Raw genomic sequence first — 23,650 nt, forward strand, 5'->3', positions numbered from 1 at the left:
AATATTGTATCAGCATTTGCATTTTAGTTGGAAATGTATTTATTTATTAAAGCTTTTTGCGAAAATTTGCCGTCGTAAAAAAAAAAAAAATTGTCGCCGGCATAAAAAAAACAACGGACGCCGGCGTCAAAAATGAGACGCCGGCGGCATTTCGCAAATTTTCCGCCATTTCGCGAATTTCGCGGGAAATTCACGAATTTTTCAGGGAAGCGAAATGTCGCAAATTCGCCCATCACTATCCATGATCTGAGCTGCCAGCTCTTCAAGTATAACTAACTACAATTCCCAAGATACTTAGCCAACCTTCTAATGACTGAAAACAATAAATGCGTTTGCAAATTTATTTTTATAATTAGAGATTTGCCTATTTTGGAATGAATATATAGATGTAATATTTGAGTTGCTTTAATATTAACATACATAGTGGTTACTGAGGCTGCTTGGGCAAAACTAAAATGTTGCTATTGGCAGGTTATCACAAGCCCTCATTTATTATATTCCATTGGGTAAATATAACCTGTTGACAGTTCTGTTCCTGTTTTCAGATTATATAAATTATCTGATACCGAGATAAGGACGTACCGCTGCTATACAGACAACATAATCCTATTGTGATTAAAGAGATATCCTTGTTTCCATGATCTAGCAAAAGCTTGGCCCTCTGTGTAATTACTTAACCTCCCAAGCAGCCATTATTATTCATCCTAGTGCCTCAGAGACTAATTGAGGTGAAACAAATTGCGAATAGTCAGTTTATTTCTGTTCCAGATTAATTTATGTTCAAGAAAATCTGGACTCTAAAATATATTTTTAGTGTTAGAGGAAACCAAGCTTAAACTCTATTACTCTGAAATCATGAGTGCCATGAAAGTTATTCATAGAGCCAAATATAAAAAGTACGAACAAAAAAAAAAAAGCTGGACTATGCACGAAAAAATATGAAAACCTCTAAAACCACAAACATTTTTGGAAACTACTATCTATAGAGAATTTTGAGATACATGAGCAGAGTCAGATTTTAGGGAATCTCACATTTACATGTATAGCTGTAAATAATGTATGCAGTGAGTATTAGAGCAAATCATTTCTTCCTCTCTTTTCTCACTCTGCTCTTGCCTTGTGATTTCATTCTCCCTTTACCCTGTTTCTCTACAATCTAAAGTACTACTTTTCCTTATCTTTTTCATTTTCTTTTTTTCTTTCACTCTATTTTTCCCCAGATTTCCATTTTTATTTTATAAAAACTAAAGTATGAGTTACTGAGTAAGATGGAAAGTTCTAGGCATATTTGGCTTATCTACTGTAGCTCCAAACTCCTAAGGGAAGGTTGAGCAACTACAAATGAAACCGTCTAGGAAAGCAAATAAATACAAGGCCCACCAAAGCTACTCCTTATAGTTACACAGGCTACTTCACCCTTGTATGAAGAGAAAGGAAGAACAAAAATGATACCCTTGAACTTATTAAATGTGTATGCTTCCAACTCAGCATCTTCTATTTTTACAAAAATTGTTAATTTAATATAACTTAATTCTAGGATCTTCTTGACTTGAATATATGCACAGAAATATAAAAGGTAGTAAGCAAATGTTTCTATACATTAGTTTATACCATATGTGTTTTAACCATAAAACTATGGGGGTTATTTACTAAACTCCAAATGCAAAAATCCCCAAAAAATTGTGATTATTCATAAGATTGGACTTTTAAAAAATCACAAATTTTTCAGAATTTATTATACCCCGAGGATGGAAAGGTCAGAATCAGAAAATCTGGCATCTCAGACCTGTAGAGGTTGCATATACATTTAGGGCACATTTACTAAGGGTCGAATTTTGAAGTGGTAAAACTTTGAAATTCGACCATCGAATTTTAAATTAAATTCAGCAGTTTTCGATCGAATTCAAATCGCTTGATCGAACGTAGAAATCATTAAAATCGAACGATTCTAACAATTTAACCGAACGAACGATTTTCAAAAAAAAAACTTTGACTTCTAAAAACGTAGCCAAATACTGGCTATAGGTTCTAGGAGGTCCCCATAGGCTAAAATAGCAATTCGGCAGGTTTAATGTGGCGAAGTGTCAAAGTCGAAGTTTTTTAAGGAGACAGTACTTTGATTTTTGAATGGTCGAATATTCAAAGTTTTTTCAATTCAAATCTGATTTTGGCCTATTCAATGGTCGAAGTACCCAAAAATTACTTAGAAATTCGAAGTTTTTGAATTCGAAAATTCACTTCGAATATACTTCAACCCTTAGTAAATGGGCCCCTAAGTCAATGTGAGAAGTCCCAATGATTTTTTGATGTGCGCTGGGCTTCATGCAATACCAAGAATTTTTCAGAGTTTTCAGTCAAAAAAGCATAAGAAATCTGAGTTTTCGGCGAAAAATCCAAAAAATCATGAAAATCAAATTTTTTCCCGCAAAGCAAATTTTCGGGAAAATGTAACAAATAAACGTAACAAATAAACGTAAAAAAGCAGAGCGGATTTGTAGCAGGAAATGTTGAGATAAAATCGGACTTTGATAATTAACCCCCTAATATTTTAAAATTTTGAGGAAAATTACAATTTAAAATAAAAGAAATCTCCAGGTAGTTAGCTTGGTGGCAAAAAGAAAAATTGTTGAGACAGAAAATGTCCTGAATATTTGGCAGTAAACCCTTGTCTAGTTCTTTCTGCTGAACACCTGCAAGATAAGTCAACTGTAAACAAAAAAACAATTGCAATCTAGGAAGAATGTTTTTAAGTCAAAAGGGGAAATATTTACATAATATTCATAATCTTTTTCCACTGGTGCTCAATACTTTGGCAGGTTCTATAAACCTTTACCAAGTTCATGCAAAGGAAAAATGTATTCACTGCTTTGCACATATTTTTTTCCATGTAACATTCCCCCATTAGTGAGGCATGTTGGACACTAAGGATAAGGATAAATATCCGTACTGTAGCAATAATGGATGGGAATGTGGTGCTAGATTTATTACTTGAATAGCAGTAAAGTTCACATATTGAATAAAGATGCAAGTCAGTTTAAAACAAATATACACAGGTGCCATGTTTTTATCTCCAGATGTTCAAGGTTTTTTTTTTTGTCTATTAAAAGTGAGGAAATTCAAGCATCCCTTTCAAGTAATCTCTTGTTCAGAAAAGTTGCATAAACTCTTGTTAGTTCAGTAAAGTAAGTCAATACTCTATTAACAGAATATAACTAAGATTGTTGCCTAAGCTAGAGATTTTTTTCCCCCACATACATGTTAACTAACTATAAATGAACTTATGGCAAACAGTTCCTTTGATCATTAACCTCAAACGGGTTTTCAAATAAATACATTTTTGTGCTGCAAGCATTCTATGTACAGCACTAACTCAGTGTGCCATTAAGGGGCAGATTTATCAAGGGTCGAAATGAAAATTCGAATTTTCAATTAAAAAAGTAGCATTTTTGAGTTTATTTTAGTGTAATTCGACTAGAGAATAGTAAAAATTAGATTCAAGTTTTTAAAAAAAATTGAATTTGAATTTTGGAATTTCTCATGTACTGGCCCTTTAAGAATTTGAATTTGACTATTCGCCACCTTAATCCTGATGAATTGCTGTTTTAGCCTATGGGGGACATCCTGGAATCAAGTTGTTTGTAGACATCCTGAAATTTTTGTTAAAAAAATGCAAAATGAATTTGATTCAAGTTTGGGTCGATCCCAACCCGAATTAGAAAAATTAAATTTTTTTGAAAATTAAAAATTTATTTAAATGAAAATGAAAATGAAATGAAATTAAAATTAAATTAAATTGAAATTAAATTGAAATTAATTTAATGAAAATGAAAAGTTTTTACAAAATCCCATGTACTCGAAATTTGACCCTTGATAAATCTGCCCCTAAGGAATTATTGTAGGTAAAATGACTGATACAGGTAAAGGATCTATTATGCAGAATTCATTGGACTTGGGGTGTTCCGGATTCCGGATCGTTACTTAATTTGGATCTCCATAAGGTGTCTGCTAAATAATTTAAAAATTAAAAAAACTTTTTAGGGTTGTTTTGGCACCAATATGGGTTTAAACTTCACAGTTACTATCAAGAACAACGTACTGTTTAATTATTACAGATAAAAAGGAATCGTTTTTAAAAATTTGAATTTTTGCTTAAAATGGAATCTATGGGAGATGACTTCCCATAATTCAAAGCTTTCTGGATAGCAATTTTTCTGATAATGGATCCTATACCGTATTGTGTGATGCATAAAGAAAAAATGTGCACACTCTGGGTCTTTAGACTTTGGGTCTATCTACAAAGCTAAAAAAAAGGTCTGCTTGTCTTTAACTATTTGAATAATATGCAGAATGCTTTTAAACTGAGAACATGTTAATATTTTAAATATATTGTTTTCCATATTTCAATTTCATCTACAGACTTTTCATTTAATTTCCAGCTCCCATCTTTTCTAATCTTGCAAAGATAATGTGCAAATACACACGGACCTCAATGAGTCCTCATCCCCATTAACTGCTCCTTAGGAAATCATTTTTTAAAAATGCATAAGAATTGTCAGCTTTCACAGCCAAATTGGGTTGCAATGCATTCCCTGAGAATAAACCATTTTAGTATGCTTTCTAAAGTTTTTCAATCCCATTATACACATTAAGCTAAATAGTTAGAAATGTTGTGTTTCCTCCAAAACCATTTTAATAAGGATTTCATCTGCTGCACTGTCTAATATTACTGAACAGTGTAGAATTCACAAAAAATAAGCAAATAATCTAAATATATAGAGGGTGGCAATTATGAGTCTGGATTCTGCTAAATGCAAATATCTTTCAAACATTCTACTTAAAATTAACTTACAGTAATGGGAAACCATTCAGCTGCCTGAACATTTCTTTTGAGATTGTTATATTTAGACTTTTCCATTATTTGCTAAAGGTATTTCCCAAATTAAATGGGAAAAATTGTTGACATGCCTTTTTGGTGAATTTTCTTTTTAATACAGCTTTATTCACAAGTATGAACCAATATTCAGTATATAGCACCAGTTTTTTTTTAGCTTATCCATTCAAAGTTTTAATAAGTGATGGGCGAATTTGTCCAGTTTCGATTCATCAAAAAAATTTGCGAAATGGCAAAAATTTTGCAAAACGTATAGTCAATGGGCGTCAAAATTATTTTGACTCCCACAACAATTGTTATACGCACACCTATTTTGGCCAAATGCATTAAAGTCAACGGGCGTCCGAATAATTTTGACTCGCAACAATTTTTATCTGGGTTTCCGGATAACGGATCCCATACCTGTATTGGAATCAAAACAATCATATTGGGTTTGCTTAACGTTTACATGATTTTCTTGCAGAGTTATGGTATGAAGATCCAAATTTACGGAAATCCGTTATACCTGTATATTGTTTAAACCTTCTTTAGTAAAAAATATCCAGCCTCCAGCCCTTGCAGAACTACAAATCTAATCATCCTCAGCCAAGTGGCAGTTGTACCCTGCTCTTACAGGGGGACAATAATAAAGTAGGTGTCTTAGTGCTTTCAGCTGGCTTATACAATTCTTTTTCTGTTTTCCTTTTGTATCTGTGTTGCCTACTAAATAATATGAGCAAAATGAATTTACTAAACTATCCAATTACAGAACTGTTAAAAATCTACCCCTAAACACACCATGGGCTTTATGTCCTGTGATGGCAAAATCTGAAACATTTTTTAACAAAAGAGCCATAATAATAGCAGGCCAGGTGTGATTTCTAGGTGTTCGTTTTGCTTGTTTACTATATGTTTATCAGTAAACAATAAGGGGCATATTTATCAAGGGTCGAATTTCGAATTGAAAAAACTTCAAAATTCGAGTTTAAAAAGACCAACCGAAATGAAGTCGAAGTTTTTTTTGTGGTCAAATAGGTCCTTATTCGGCTGAATTAGAATCTTACGAATCGAAGGAATAGCGCATTCGAATTCGGAACGAATTCGATTCAAAGTTTTTCCCCCAAAAAAACTTTGATTTTTCCACCAATTGACTCCGAATAGGTTCTAGGAGGTCCCCCATAGGCTAAAACAGCAATTCGAAGTCGAATTTATAAAGAGACAGTACGTGATAAATTTCAATATTCAATTTTTTTTAAATTCAAATCGAATTTGGACTATTCCCATAGTCGAAGTACATAAAAAAATAGCTCGAAATTCAAATTTTTTTCATTCGAAAATTCACCTCGACCTTTGATAAGTACTGTCCCTTTGGTGTAGCCGTATATTTTAATCTAATAGCCAGTACCTGCCTCATCAAAGGCATGTGTAATAGTCATAAGGGGGGGGGGGGGAGGGGAGTGTAATAAAAGTTGCAAAGAGCAAAAAATTTGCATCAATAAGGAAAAAAATCTACATCTCGCAATTTAGTATTGTTCCTTAAACTGTTATTGCATTGCGAATTTTAATTGCGCGTAGCGAATAGGGATGCACCGAATCCAGGATTCGGTTCGGTATTTGGCCGAATCCTTGTGCCTGGCCAAAACAAATCTGAATCCTTAAAATCATGTGACTTTTCGTCACAAAACAAGGAAGTAAAAAAACTTTGTGCGCAGCTCTATTTTTCCCTCCCCCTCACTGATTTGCATATGCAAATTAGGGTTTGGATTCAGTTCGATATTCAGCCGAATCTTTCACAAAGAATTCGGGGGTTCGTCGAATCCATAAAAATGGAGTCGGTGCATCCCTAATTGTGAATTTTAATTGCGCACTCTTAAGAAGTGCTTGAAGGTGTCGTAATCTTTTGGAGCAACATAATGACTTTTTCAGTAAGACGTTTTATTACATTTACTGCGCATTGGTGCAAACTATAAAATTCGCTAAACAGTTTCCAGGTTCGCAAAAGCTACATTAAATTTGCGTAAAGCAAAATTTGTTGGCGCAAAGGCATTACTTTTCGCATTGCAAATAGTTTTTCCGTTACCGACTTTTATTACATTCCCCTGATGGTCAAACATAATAGAGACTTCTCCAACACTGACCCGTCTCGCTGCCAGTAACAGTTCCCTGAATTGCATTACAGGACCCCCAGCCACTTTAGGCTGATCTCAGTGTACGGGGGGCCGGTGCACTTGTATAACTGTCACTCTCTTTCCCTCTGAAAGGAGTCAATGCCCAGGCAAGAAAAATGCCATGTTCAAGGTTTAGAAACATTGCCAAGATTTAAGAGGGTGGAACCCTTTGAATGTGAACGGCCGGTCCCCCCTTACAGTAGACTTTCTCAGGGGGTAAGCGAATGCAAGGACACGCCGGCGGAATTTATATGCAGGAAACAGGATCATTTCTGGGACCTCTCTAGTGTTACTAAGTTACACAACATTGTTCTGATTAAACTGCTGTGAAATCACTCGGTAAATGAGTGTCCTTCCTAGAAGCACAACAAAGACTCCCATCCACTTCAGAAGTTTAGTTACAGGGAACAGTTATACGCTCCCAAACCTGATTTTTTAAAGAAAACATGGTTTTTAAAGAAACTAGTTTTTCCTCTCTTGGGTGCAAGAAAAGGTGATGGCACAATGTATAACCAGTAACTCAGCTGCTTAAAAATGTATTTATGTGTTACCTGATCATCAGTCTGGGCCCCTTCTGATTTCTAAGGCCCCCCAGCAGCAACTGTTTGGCTTCTTCTATTGCAGTAGCTGTTAGACCTTTTTTATTTGATAAACATTTTGTCAGGACATATTTTGGAAACCATAGCTGTATTCAAACTCCTCAAAACCTAACTGGCTCTTAGGCAAAGCCCCCCGGCCACTTCTCAGCTTGGGAACCACGGGCCCCTGCAGCAAAGTTTTATTTGTGACTCCTGGGAAGGGAATGAAATTGTGGGGGAGTTTTTATAATATGAAGATATGTCAGCTGTGGTATTTTAAAGCAAGGATTTCATTGATATGTTCACCAGCTGGACTACAGCTTCCAGCATCCTCTGCTGAAGGCTGTTGGGTCATTGTAATTGAATAATAGCTTAGGACGGCTATAAATTGTTAAAATGTGTAAGCTGGATAAAAAAATGCCTCCCCCCCGAAGCCTTGGACCCCCCTATCACCACAATCCGAGATTATAAAACCAACAGAAATGTGTTTAACATGGATATTAGTGATGGACGAATTTCTCCCATTCTGCAGAAAAATGCACCAAAAATCCTAGAAAAATTTCTGCGTCAATTTTGACGTCGCCGTTAAAGTCAATGGGTGTCCGAATAGTGTTGAAAAACATTTTTTTTTGCAGGAGTTTCGCAAACTTATTCGCCGGCGGCGAAACGTGCAAATTCAACACGAATTTGCGCCAGTCGAATTTATTCGCCCATCACTAATGGATATCTGAACTTCTACAAAAGGTGGAGGATAAAACTATATTGCCATTTACAGTGCCATCTACACTGTGTTTGTAAACATTCTCCTAACCTGAAAAACAAATCTTTTGTTTAACTACAACTCCCAGAAGATTGAGGCAAAAGCCGGGACTTGTACTTAGCAGCTGGGAGACCACTGATGACTGGAAAGACCTTCAGAAAGAAAAAACTTTCCTTAGCTTGAGAAACTCCTGCACTTGCCCTGTTATACATTTCTATGGACACTCATGCGCAATTGTTACATGCACAACACCTTAAATATAAGACAATATCTGATTTCTATAAATTTACATGATTCCAGCTGATTCAAGATTTGCCACTGTTTTTAAGATTGCATTATGATATACACACTGCCATACGTGTAAGTCTGTCTCATTTCAGTGTTGCAAACGTTTGACCAGACAATAAAGAGTTAAGCATATTTGACACTCAATACAGTTCATTGCTAATGGTCTTAAAGCATATTCATTTCCACTTTACAAAAGGAGCAGCTCTAGTTTTCTGGGGAGGACTGCAATATGATAACGGAGTTTACCTGTAATGCATGGACAGCAGGCGAGCAGGTGTTCTCTAACCTGTGAGCTTTCACAATGGATTGGGAAATAGTGCTGCTATGTCTAAACCCACCCAGAAAGAATTCTCACAGATGACAAAATACTTATTGTAATGCTTGCTTTATATTCTATATTTATAATACACAAAGGCCACGAATATCCTGTAAATTATATCCTTATAAACGGTGAGTTCTGATGTCATCAGTTATAAACGGTGAGTTCTGATGTCATTTCTGTCACATGACTCACTGAAACTTGTGTATTATAATAAATAAAGTACCCCCTCTTGCAAAATATGAGGATATTAGAAGTCACCTTCGGCCTCGTGTTTTTATATGGTCATGAAACTCCTCGGTAACTTAGAATATCCTTGTATTTTACAAAGTGGGGTACTTTATTCACTATATATTTATATACTTGAGGTCTTTTATCTAACAGACTGGATAAATGCAGATGCAAGTTTATTTAAAGCAATAACATTTCACAAAAAGCCTTATGGTGGCCATACACAGGCCGACAGACCGAGTCAGCAGCTTATTGGCCCGTGTATGAGGCCCCCCGACGGGCTTCCCCGAAAGTCGGCCAGATCTCGATCGGATGGGACTAAAAATCCCATCGGATCGCGGCCGCATCTGTTCGTTGATGCGGTCCTGCGATCCGACCGGCCGTAAAGCCACCTTTAGGATCCGATCGTTGGGCCCTAGGACCCACGATCGGATCAGCCCGATATTGCCCACCTCAAGGTCGGGGAGAGATCCGCTCGACTTGGCCAAACGAGCAGGTCTCTCCGTGTATGACCACCTTTACTCATTTCAAGCCTACAAGGGCACTGTGTGGCCTTGTTCTTGGTCCCCACGCAGAAAGATCTTGGAAATATGTATCTAGACTTCTATGTAGCCTTTGCTTAATCTACAAACATCTATTCACCGGTCCGACATGATTCAGCATTATAAACTGAGGTCTTTTATATTATCCTTAATCTCAAATGTGCACGATTGTAAGCTCCTGTGAACAGGGCCCTCCAATAATATTTTTATTCTGTAACACTTTGTTTAATAAATATACATACGTGTAAACTTTGTCGATTTGTAGCCCTATGTAAATAAATACACTGCTCATTCCTGAACTGCCTGATGGGTCTAAAGGGTATTATAAAATAATACAATAGCCAGTATAAAAGAACCTGAGTATTGTAGTTGCACAAGCAACACTATACACCTTTCTCCAAGTATCCGCCCAACGTGTACAGAGCTGTTTACCCCACGTAATTGAAGTTAATGTATAAATGACACCAGCAGACTTTGCTTAAACCTTTAGACTTCAACGGGAGGACTTAATAAAGTTTTACTGCAGTTCAAAAACGAATGTTCGGTAAGAGTCAGCCCTAAACAAACAATAATCTATGGTCTGCTGATCAGGCTGCAAGATGTATATCTGAGCGCACGCCTGTGTATCGGACAAAGCTGTGATAATGTCTGTGGTTTTGCCTAATGCTTCCATGGGCAGTTAAATACGGCGAATACTACATAAGTTTACAATACATCCACAACTTGAAATATTTCTCAGTAACAGCTGGAGATGTGTATACTGCACATGCTAATTATAATACATTTTATTATTAATAATAATAATAGTTTCTAATTCTCCATTTTTAATACTACAGCAATACTGAATTCATGTTATATGAATACACGTTTAGACTGTAAACTCTACAGGGCAGGGATTTCCATCCTCTTGTCTCCTTGAAACTAAGCTCTTAATCTTTATTGTAGCTGTATTGTTTTTATTTATTTGTATTGTATTTTGTACTTGTATTTATTATTGTAATGACCCCCCTGTTTGTTCTACTAATTTATTGTTCTGCTGTACAGTGCTTCGCTCTCAAGCATCGCTATACAAATAAAAATATACATACATACAGATATAAACGCACCTGCTTTTCGGGATGTACAGATATAGGATCCCTTACCTGGAAACCCAAAAGCTCCAAATAACGGTAAGTGACTCCTCCATAAGGTCCACTTTTAACAAATAATTTTAATTTTTAAAAATGATTATCTATGTCTCTGTAATTATAAACCAGAACCTTGCACTTGATGCTAATTAAGTTAAATGAATCCCTGCCGGTGGCAAAACTATCCTATTGAGTTTATTTAATGACTTAAGATATGGAGATCCAAATTAAGGAATGAGTCCGTAATCTGGAAACCCCAGGTCCCAAGCATTATGCTTAATAAAGCCTATATCTGTATTAGTTTTATGTGCATAGGTAATTTAGCACGGTTTAAAAGAATAAAGGGGAAATATGACATTTAATTTATTATGCTCTAAATACCTTTCTGGAACAGAAAGTATTAATGACCCTCTACATAAAAGGAGTTATTTATCAAAGTCCGAATTTATTTCAATATTTTCTGCTACAAACTCCGATCAAATCTGCTCCGGTTTTTTATTTTATTTTTAAATTTTCCCGAAAATTTGCTTTGCAGAAAAAAGTCTGATTTTCGCGATTTTTTTCGTATTTTTCATCTGATTTTCACTATTATTTTGGATTTTTCACCCGAAAACTCAGATTTTTGCCCAAAAAAATTCGGGGTATTGCACGAAACAAAGCGCACATCAAAAAATCATTGGGGTGGTTTGCTCGTAGACCCACTACAACTTTATGTTTTGTTTCTCTCTGAAATGCTGACATGAGATTGTTTTTTTTCGTTTTGTGGTCTGCAATGTATAAAACCAATAAAAATTTTATTTAAAAAAAAAAAAATCATTGGGACTTCTCCCATTGACTCCCATATGCAACGTCGATAGGTCTGAGATGCCGGATTTTCAGATTCTGACTTTTCCATCCTCGGGTTTAATAAATTCCGAAAAAATTGTGATTTTTTAAAAGTCCGATTTTATAAAAAAAAAATCACAAACTTTTTGTGATTTTTGCATTTGGAGTTTAGTAAATAACCCCCTAGCTTTTCAGAACATGATCAGTCATTTTGCAGTATAACTTTAGCAACCAATGGGACATATATAATTAGTCTGAAACACATTTAACTGTTTTACCTAATTTTATAGAACAGGGCACAGAATTCCCCAGAGGTGACGCAGTACCTTTAAAAAATAAAAAAAAACAGCTGCCTGAAGTAGCCAAAGGGTTAAAATTGGGGGCAAAAATCAGGACAATCAGTATGTGGCAAAGGGTAAATAAGACAAAACATTATTTGTGTCACTTACCATTGTGTTGACATCTGTTTTTGGCTGAAGTGTCCAGTGCAGTTGTTCTAAATTTCTGTCATTTGGGGTAAATCACCCATAGCCCTGCTAATACTTGGAAATTAAAGTTTTCCCCTCTTTCACTTCATCTCTAGGAGTGTGCCACACATACACACACACACATGCAGAGCTTGATCTGGGCAGCACACACCTCAACTGCTTATTCCTCTTTTCCCCCAGAGTTGATTGGAGAGCCGAGTCTATGCAGAACAGTTGGTTTCATTTGATACTGGAGCCGGTTGGTAGGGCCATTCAGAGCCTCGGAGTAATTACATCATAGGAGGGGAGGGCTAAAGTTAAAGTAGTGTGTGTCTGTCTGGAAGGGGGGGGGGGTAGTGGAAGACAGATGGGAGAAAACTAGCATAGGTGATGGTTTTGTAAATATACAGTTGGAAAGATGAGCTCATGTCAGCCTTAATAATTCCCAGTTGAACAAACCATATGTCGAGACATTATTTGACTTATTTGCATATATTTTAACAGTATCAGACTGTAGATTCCTTCTGTTGACACTGCCGACTGCAGAACAAACCCATGTTTGTGCTTAGCAATGAATAATGAATCCCTTCATATGATGCCATGTGGTGATGTCACAATCTGTAAGGGTTGTATTCATTTGGAACCACTTGATACATTCAGGTATGAAGATGTCACCGGTGTCTGCAGCAGGAATCTAATTTTATCTAAGTTATTTGTCTGATGTAGTGATGGGCGAATAAATTCGCCAGACACGAATTTCCGTGTTTCGCCGCAAGTGAATTAATTCACGAAACTGCAGCGACAATTTGCTGGTGAAAAATCCAGCGCATCCAGAAAAAAATATTCTGATGCCCATTGACTTTAAAGGAGAAGCAAACCCTAACATTAAAAAACCCCTACCCCTCTACCCTACATAGACCCCCCCTCCCTCCTCCGTCCCAGCGTAGCTGCTACCCCAGGCAAATGCCCCTAATTCTTTACTTAGCCCTTGCATATTCTCTTCAGCGAAGTTCACGGGTGCCACCTTCTTCTCTTCAGTAATCTTCGGGACTGATTGGCGCATGCACAGTTGGAGCAGTTTCCTGTTTTGTGACAACCAGGACTGCCATCAGAAATCGCAGGGCCCCATACCACAAAATTCCCTGGGCTCGACCCACCGCAAGCCCCACCTACAGGTCTTCCCACCCCACAGGTCCGCCCCCCACCACACAGTAAAAAAACAAAAAAAATATTGGTGGCTAGGGTTCCCACATGTTAATAAAAAATAAAAAGATATTAGTGGTCAGGGCCCCCGATAAAAAAACATTTGTGGCCAGGGCCCCCCCATTAAAAAATATTGGTGGCTAGGACCCCTCATGAGAAAAAAAATTGGTGGCCAGCCCCCCCCCCCCCACATTATGAGAAAATTGGTGGCCAGGGCCCCTTAAACGTCCATGCCTTCCCGAAGTCAGCAGCTCTCAGAAAGATGGGGGGCCCGGCTAATCAAGTAAGTGTGGCGTGGTCAGGCCCCCCTTACCCTCGGGCCCCATTCAACTCTCCCCCTGTCCCCCCCTGATGGCTGCCCTGGTGACAACTGCGCATTCGCTGGAACTCACAGAAATTGCAGATGCATTGGGAGAAGACCTAAAGAATATATTTTAAACTTCTATCTAGCTACCAAGGTGTTTTCCTGAATATAATATATTAGCAACAACTTGCTCCTTTTTTAAGCTTCCAGTTTGTCTCTGTTTTCTCATTCAGACGGCCCCATCCCTACATGTAAAGGCAAAGGGCAAGAAGAGTCTACTGAAATAGGGAGATTAATGTAATAAATTCGAAGATGAATATGTTTTAGAACCATATTTCAAAAAAGATGTGAGGACCTCCAATAGTAAAGAAGCAATTTAGTTAAAAAATTAAAAAATTTTTATTAGGACATAAAAACCTAATGCGTTTCGTGCCTGTTGGGGCACTTACTCATAGGCTATGAATATGTTTTACTCTAGTAATCAGGCACAGATATGTGTAGAATTTCATAATCCAATAAAATGCTTCACTCATCTCTGATCTGGATAAGGCATCTGGAAGATATGAACTATATAAAAAATGTGAAGATGGTTGAAATCAAAATCTACTTGGCTGGGTTTTTATACCAACTTGGTAGAAGGCATTGTAGTGAAGAATCTACCAGAAATCGGGTGGGTGGTTTTAACCAAATTTGGGCTTTCCTGTATCCTATAACACTTTAATATGCTCCCTATTAGTGATCAGCGAAATTTTTCTTGCAAGGCATGGATTTGCAGCAGATTTCTGCATTTCACCATCTGCAAATTTTTTTGCAAAAATCCACCTTAAAAATTTTTTGCCACAGCAAAAAAGTCACCAAGACAGAACTGTCGCTGAGACAAAAAAGTCGCCACAAGAGAAAATGCCCATTGACTTTAATGCATTTGGAGTGAGAAAAACTTGTCGTGCTCGTAAAAATTTAACACCCAATGGGGCTCATTTATCAACACTGGGCAAATTTGACCATGGGCAGATACCTATAGCAACCAATCAGTGATTAGCTTTTTAAAGAAGAAGATGAATGAATGAATGGAGCAATTTGATTGGTTGCCATGCGTTACTGTCCATGGGCAAATTTGCCCAATGTTAATAAATGACCCTCATTGACTTTAACGTTTTGCAAATGTTTTCACCGTTTCGGGACAGATTCGCTTATCACTACTCCCTACTCCCTATAGATGGCTGCAAAAAAGTCAGATAATTTTCAATGCAACAAATCAAAGCAATTTGATACTTAATTAGGAGCAGGTCAAGCCGACCGGGCGCCCTAAGCAACCCGGCCAGCTCTTTGCCCCCCGCCATGTACGCATGCATCGACCACGATTTTCGCATGCATGGGCAGCAGCTGATGTGAGGATAGGGGAGGGAGGAAAGAGCAAGCGTCAGAGGGGAGGGGGGAGAGCAACAGAGGGCAGTGAACATGGACTAGGGGTAGGTATAAGACACTGTAATAGGTACCTGCCCAGCGCCCCCTATAATTGCACCCTAGGCAGGTGCCTCTTCTGCCTACCCCATGTTCTTAATTATTTGTACTTAATTAAAATATATTATTAGTTCACAACAAATTGTCTGCAACAGATATCAGTAAAATGAGTGACATGTTCAGTAAATTGTGAACATTTATAACCAATGACCCCTTAGATTGTAAACTCTACAGGGCAGGGAATTCCTCCCTGTTTTATCTGGTAATCTTTAATGCAACTGTAATTTGTATTCATTTGTATTTAATTATGGTATTCGATTTTTTCTCTTGATTTATTGTTCTACTATACAGTGCTGCCTACATAAGTAGTGCTATATAAATAAAAATATACATACATGCAACAAATCTGTGATGGGGAATCCAATTAATCTCTGTTAAGTTTTCCTTCTTTAGAAGTAGCCGATACATAGAGTCTAATTGATTTTGTTGGCCTTTACAATGTAGAGAACAAAAACCAAACGGTTAAATCTAAATAATTCTAATAATATTGACTCTCAGAGCTCTTATGTCAGGTAAACAATGACAACAACTGAAAAAACAGATCAAGGGTAAAGGCAAATAGAGGAGAGAACAGAGGATAGAAAGGAAGGCGGTTGAGGGAGTACTGGATAAGTCTGTGGCATTTATAATGTATGGGGCAATAATATATATTATATGTTCTTACTGGTTGCATCCATTCCAGTATTTAAGCATGGTGCATGGTAAAAAGAAATCCTTAGACTAGAGACGACCAGCAGCACTGAATTGTGCTGAAACAAACACAAAAAACAAAAGGAGGTGAGAAAATGACATCACATAGATCATTATCATTATAAATGAACATAAATAGCTTAAATAGCAATAATATTAACAATAAAAACTAGAGTGATTACACTTTATCAAGAATGCCATATTTTCCCCAATAAGTATAGGTCAGTGGAAGGCACACCAATAAAGGAAATATTTATAATATGTTACATGAGGTGCAAAAACCCAAAGGTGCCCCACACTGAGTAACCAAATACACACTATTCTATATATTGGGTTTGCACACACACAAAAAATGTTATTGCAAACAATTGTGGTATCACAAAAAAGATTCCTCTAGATAAAGCCAATATGTCAATCAAAACAATATTTTGTCAAAAACATATATAAATGCACAGTATTGTTAAATATACATACATTTCACCCAATTGTTTATCCAAGGCAAGGAAAGAAACAATAAACTCAATAATTTCTCCACGCCTGACGCGTTTCATGCTTACCCAGCACTTAGTCATAGGCCTAAAAATTCACAAATTTTGCGCGAAATTAGCGAAACGGCAAAAAAATTTGCGAAACAGCGCCGGCACCCGTTTTTTTGACGCCGGCGCCCGTTTTTGACGCCGGCGCCCGTTTTTGCCGAATTTTTGCTGCGAATTTTCGTGGGCGTTTCGCAAATTTATTCACTGGCGGCGAATCGCGCAAATTCGCCGCAAATTCGCCGCAAATTCGCGCCTGGCGAATAAATTCGCCCATCACTAGAAACAAGGAGCAGATACGCCTGCCAAAAATGAGAACTCCAACGATTCACCAAATTAGCCTTTATCAAGGGGAATTCTCTCTTGACAAAGGCTGTTGAGTCGAAATGTTGGGTTTGTTCTCATTTTTGACAGGTGTTTCTGATGCCAGTTTCCTCACATGATAGAACTTTCCTCATATAATTATATCAGCAACAGAACGCATAAGCCCTTACTGATACCCTACCCCAACGCCCCTCCCCCAATGGAGCTGACAATCTAATTTTCCTATGAGTTTCAAACATTACACATGCAAATGGCTATTGTTAAAACTTGAAAATTTCAAAAGGTAAAACTGAAATCCGATTATTCATATAGCATTTAAACAGCTTTGGCAGAACGATCAAAACATGATAAAAAGCCCATGATTTCTTCTCTAATTTTGCCTAAAAGAAGTTCCTCCCACAGGAAATAAGGGGATTTTGCCAGGTCTGAACAGATGAAAACATTGCAGTAATATTTTAGGGCTCTATAAGTTCTCTATAATTAGGAATAGGAAAGAAAAGCACTCAGAGTCCTATCAAAATTTCATTTGCAGATTAATCTTTATGAACTGGACCAAACTCTGCAAACCAATTTAAATATGGTCCTATAGACAATGTATTTGGGGCATTTACATTCCCTAGAGTTACTTGTCTTTTTGGATCTATAAAAATGCACTCTGACTATCAAAACACATTGCAATACAGCCCATATGTATGCATGTGGCTTTAGGAGAAAGAACTCAATGGTTTATTTTGTGGTGGTCTGTACATACCAATATGTGCCCTAATTTGCTGAACAACAAATCTCTGTAAGACATTTTCCTCTCTACATTGTGAGTTGGATCTGATTTGTAGAGCGATCTAACCATAAATCCTTTCTCACCTGGTTTCATATCATCTCAGCAAGTGCTTTCTGCCCTATAAATATCTCGTTCCTCTGCCTTAAATCTGGCACAGTGCCTGCGTTTGATGTGCGTTTGTACAGTGAAAACTATTAGGGTAAGAAAAGAGCAAAAAGAATGGCATGAATGACTTGAAGCAGTTGGTCTCAGTTAGGTCTTTCCTCACTCGCTGACCCTTCAGATTTGTCCTAATTTTCCAGTGATCTGATAATTCATAACAGATGTGGGAAAGCTCTTGGGTAATATACTATTTGAGAATGTGAAAGAAAAGCAGAAATCCATCTTACCAGCCAACACATTGGGTGTCAAATATTAATATAAAGATAGTCAGGGCAGAAGGGGCCCTGCTAGTGTAAGAAGCCTGAAGCCCTCATATGTGGTGGGGAAAAATCACATAAATCAAGGGTGTTTGGCAACAGCTGAAGGGCTGGATGATGGACATCCCTGATGTAAAGTATATCCACAAAATAGCTAGCAAGTATTATACACTTGCATTTCCATCTTGTCTCTAATCTCCAGTAGGTATTTTGGGTTCTAAGGGACCCAATGACCTTTCTGTTTTACCTCAAAATGGTAGGACTTTACCTTAAGTAGCTTTAGAAATGATTCCATAACCGGGTCTTTATGCAAAAATTAGTACAGACATCTCTCTTCACCATCCCCAAACACCTATGTTCCTAGTGACCATCCATTTCTTACCCCACCCATATACCTCAGTTCATGCATGTCGGTTTATGATATTGTTATCCAGGTTGGTGAAAGATCTAATGGTTACCTTGGGACCAGGCCCGGACTGGCAATCTGTGGGTTCTGGCAAATGCCAGAGGGGCTACTATAAGGTCCCATTGAAAGTCAGTATTTAGTGGGCTGATGGGGGCTGTTTGGGCCTCTATGTGGGCTGATTTGGCCTCTGTGTACCTGAAATGCCAGGGCCTGATTTAATTCTCAGTCCGGACCTGCTTGGGACCCAGAGCTTGGGTGTCCTGGAGTCTGTGTTAGATTCCACAGACCAATAATGTTACCATGTGCCAGTGCAGCACATACAGGATCCTTGGCTAACTAAACATTTAAAGGAGAAGGCAGGTCCGGATTTGTGGAAAGGCCACCAAGGCCCAGGCCTAGGGAGGCAGGATTTTAAGGGGTGGCAAGCTGCCCAACCACACCCACATTGGTTCAGGTACACTGGGGATGTGCAGGAGATAATATAGTTCTTTAAATTTTCCATGCGACAATCCCCATTGGGGCCAGATGTAAAATCCTGGGAGAAGTAAAGGTCCAATCAAAAGGGGGAGGTAAATGTTATGGTACCCCCAAGAATTGTAATGACTTACTTGATACCCGGGGCCTCTTCCTTCCTTTTTCTTCGCACAGGCGCGCATGCACAGTAGATTTAAATGTCGGACTTTAATAAAAGCCTTTAATAAAAGCTGTTTTTTTTTTTACTCTACTTTGCATGCGTCAGCTGCTGGATTTTGAAGAAAGGAAAAGGGAGGAAGAGGATTACTTGCTTGCAAGGGCCCTGGGCCAATGCAGTTTTCAGCTAACAGGAGCACCAGCTTGGGGTATCAGATAAGTCATTACAATCTTTGGAGGGTGCCCTAACATTTTGCACCCCCCGTGGATCTCAGCTTTCCTTCTCCTTCAAGAGCAGAATATAAAATGCTTTTCTTTTTATACAAGTCACCCTAATTTCTATGAAAGTGCAGGTTTGTTTTGACCATCTCATCTTTCATCTTTCAGTCTTTAGTCCAAACACTCCTTGTGTCATAAGCTTTAGAGATAAATAATACAATACAAATAGCTGCATCCAGGGTTGGACTGAAGCTTTGGGGGTCAACTGAGGCTGCAAAATGAAGGGCCCTCCTGGCAGTCTTCGGGGGGGAGGGGTTTCCCAGTGTCCTGTTGGCCCAGTCCGGCCCTGGCTGCATCATTTAGATGAAATTTTGATCCATGATGTGTCCCAACCCAGACGCAACAAGGCACAGATGTAAAACTGTGAGACTGTTGATCAGTTATGGGCAGATGTGACAACTATTACACTTACCCAGTCTCCATACCTTAGAGGCAATTTCCTTTGGGGGTAACAGATGATACATTCTCCGCAAATTCTCTACATATATAGATAGAGGATCACCCAACAAAGTTCTAATAATCCAAACTGGTAGGGAAAAAAGCACATGGTTAAACTGACTCCTTTTATCTTGACTCCCTCCCATAGCATGGATAATTATACCAGATGTGACTGTACATATACCCAAGAACTGTCTCTGGGAAATGCATGCTATATACACTTTTCTGGCTGATGTAACCCCCTGTACATTGGCACTTAGCAATGGTTGTAATGGTTTCATGTTTAAATAGATGAAAATACACCATGTATAGAAAATGGTATTCCATTGACAAGATAACAATATACATTTTTATTGCCATTTGTGGTTTATTTTCCATCATTAAATGCACATTTGCATCCAAGGAAAAGCTTGCATGTGAAGGAGCGGGTGACACTAATGAATGTAGCGCAAACAATAGGCAGACGTTGATAAATTACAGTCTTGAGTCTCCGATCTTTTAAGGACGCAGCCTAAATAAACCCATGCATTGAAAAGAGAATTACAGTGTCAAAAATGATCTACAGTATAAAGACTTTTCACCGGTGGATAAATCTGCACTGTAGCTTGTATCATGTTAGAGCAGAAAAAAAACAGACTGGCGATGAATAGTTATAAATTGGTCTGCTTCTCTCCAGTTCCTGGTTATTGGAAATAACATGCAGCTCCAGCTGTACAAATGTAACAAAGCCAAATCAACGCTCATGGGGGCCAGAAAAAAACCTACAAGCCTGATTGGTGGAGACTTTTCTGCCCTGGAAGGTCAAGTACATTGACATATATGCAAATACAAATTTGGGGTATTTTATATAACTTCAAGCTCAATTAAGAACATTTAGTGCATATGGCATTTCCTATTCCTCTATTCCATAAATCAACAGTAAATTATAATGATCTAACAGGGATGAAGTAAAAAGACGGTGTTTGGGCAATGCAAGGAGGCAAGAGTTTTACCTCCAATAAGGATCCATTACATCTTAGTTAAGATCAAGTACAAGGCACAAGGAAATCAATTTAAAAATGTTGAATTATTTGATTAAAATTGAGTCAATGGGATATGGTCTTTCCATAATTTGGATCTTTTTGTATAAGAGGTTTCTGGATAAAGAATCCCATACCTGTACAAATAAAGGAACTATAGAATTGGGGGCTGGGCAACCTGCAGTGCTTTTGCTGTTATGGAAACTATACCTCCTTGGATCCACTGACTAATCTTTTAATCTTCCATTAACTGGCAGCTCTTTTTAAAGAAAATGGAATATTCTGTGCAGAAAATAACCTTTTGCATTACATTCATATTTCCACTTCACATTATCATGGTGCAGATGCCCTTAATCTTTTGCCATTTATTTGCTGCTGTTGTACACAGGTTACATTGACGATGTACAGCATTGAGCCTTCAACAGTAACAACAGATGTTGGTGATCACTTGCTATTAAAAGAGACAAGATGGATTGTTATTATTATATATCATTAGTGAAAGATACACTGGGGTTTAGAAGAGCCAAGACATCTGTGCAGGTTTTTGTTTCTGTTATTGTATTTTTTTTATAATCACTTATACAAGGAGTTCAGTACAATGGGACAACTGTACATGATTAGTAATAGTATAGTTTATAAATATATCAGGTGCTTATAGATCATTGTCAGATAACACCGTACAGATTACAGTCATTATTTTTAGCACTGTAAATTAGAAAATAAAAGTAAATATTTAATTGGTTGTTACGGGTGATCACATTCATGCAATTAGCCCAATTGTGAATATACAGTTACTGTCCTACCTGTGTCCAATCCAAACATGGATGCCATATTCAAGACTGAACCCAGGCTAAATCCACTGGTTCCATCATTTACTCAACAGCCATTGCTACAAATGCTGCAATCAATGGTTTATGTCCAGCATTAGAGAACCTTGAATTCATCAGTGGCAGTGAGAACTGAGCTACAACTTAAAGTGGGTAAGAAAAAAATTTGCTACATACAATGATGCTGAAATACTGGGAATTTCTCCATTGCTGTACAGCTATGGGTAGTGATGGGTGAATTTATTCGCCAGGTGCGAATTCGCGGCAAATTTGCGCGATTCACCGCCAGTGAATAAATTCGCGAAACGCCTGCGAAAATTCGCTGACATTTTTTTTCTAAAAAACGGGCGCCGGCATAAAAAACGGCGCCGGCGCCGTTTTGTGAATTTTTCGCCGTTTCGCAAATTTCTCGCAAAATTCGCGAATTTTTCTGCAAAGCCAAACGGCGCAAATTCGCCCATCACTAGCTATGGGTTACGTTATCTGGAAACCCATTATCCAGAAAGCTCCGCCTTATGGGAAGGCCATATCCCATAGACTCCATTTATCCAAATAATGCAGAATTTTACAAATTATTTATTTTTATCTCTGTAATAATAAAACAGTGCTGTGTACTTGATCCTAACTAAGATATAATTAATGCTTATTGGAAGCAAAACCAGCCTTTTGTGTTTATTTAATGTTTAAATTATTTACTAATAGACTTAAGGGATGAAGCTCTAAATTATGGAAAGACCCATTATCTGGAAGTCCCGAGCATTCTGGATAACAGGTCGCATACCTGTATAATGAGAATCTTTTCCTCTGTTTCTTTAAAACTAAAGAACTGTAACTTATAGTTCCACAAGAGATTAAACATCAGCACATGAACCCATAAATAATATCAAGGTGTTTGATACTCAGCCCTTTAGCTGGACGAGATATAAATTTTCTGGGCACAGTCTTTCATGTCACCGACACTTCCTTTTCCGTTCCCTGCCTCTAACATGCTGCATCTCTTTTTTATCCCACCTGTAAAGGAAACATCTTTTTCTACTCACAGCGGAGCAGACAGCCCAGCCTATAAATCTCAGCTTTCTATCCCTGTTTTATGAGTTTTTGGTTCATAGTTCTTAACTTGCCATTAAGAGCAGGAGAAAAGATCACAGGTTAATTAATTGACTGCAGACCGTGTCAGAGTTCGCCGGACCCTGGGAGCAGGTGGGCACTGAAATCAGAACAAACCTTATCAAATATCAATATCCAAGAGGTGTCAAGTTAATTTATGAGTTTTAATTTATGTAACCCTGCCTTGTTTTAGAAAGCTTGTGGAAATGGGACATGTGCTGTTTTCACTTAGAACAAAGCAAGAATATACTGTATATATATTTTTTGTTGGACATGGTATAGAAAAGCACCAGATGATAAAGCAACCATGTCAGTAATTATGGGCTAAACCCTCAAAAGCTACACCTGCTGCTGGTGGTACCTTCCTTTTTCCCAAAGGATTCCTAAAAAATGCTCTCCAAGTGCAATTCCATTAAACTAATTACACATAAGAGTAATAGCTACAAATACCAGACAGTTCCACTGCTTCCCACCTGTCTGATACACTTGACTAGATTACTGACAGCAAGTGCCTTAATGAAAGGTTTTATGATTATCAGAGTAGCTGAGTGGGGAGTATAAACAGTCTGGGAGAGGGTTTTATTTATGCAAATGTTGTTCAATAAGTCACTGCAATTGGTAGTTTGCTATTTCATGCCATTATAATGTTAGAAGCTTTAAAACGAGGCACTAATCATAGGCATAAGCCTTGTCTTATCCTTAATCACATACTCACATACCTTATTTAAACTGACTTGAGGGTTAAACCATGATATGAGGAAATGTTAAGCTAAGTCGTGCCTCCAGCTGGTCTTTGCTGCCTTTATAGGGTCATCCACAAACTACACAAGTCATACAAAAATATATCAGACAAAGAGGTTTCCAAACTGATGGGCTCCACAATTTCTGTTTATCTACAGTAACTGCCCTTACACATGGGCGTTTTTGAGCTGCACAGGAGTAGATACACTTAATACTTTTCAATGGGGCTGTACTCACACAGACGCATGTAAGCGCC

The 23,650-nt window shown here is 37.8% G+C and overlaps 1 protein-coding gene across 1 annotated transcript in view; it reads right to left on the reverse strand.

Annotated features, from left to right (window-relative positions):
* Nucleotides 1–12,422, reverse strand: part of ntn5.S (netrin 5 S homeolog) — a 74,712-nt gene extending 62,290 nt beyond the window's left edge. The window contains exon 1 of the mRNA XM_018228085.2: nucleotides 12,158–12,422. The gene's annotated coding sequence lies outside the window, so the exon portion shown is untranslated. The remainder of the gene's footprint in view (nucleotides 1–12,157) is intronic.
* Nucleotides 12,423–23,650: the final 11,228 nt, after the last annotated feature.

This window comes from Xenopus laevis, chromosome 7S (genome assembly GCF_017654675.1).
Source record: "Xenopus laevis strain J_2021 chromosome 7S, Xenopus_laevis_v10.1, whole genome shotgun sequence".
NCBI lineage: Eukaryota > Metazoa > Chordata > Amphibia > Anura > Pipidae > Xenopus > Xenopus laevis.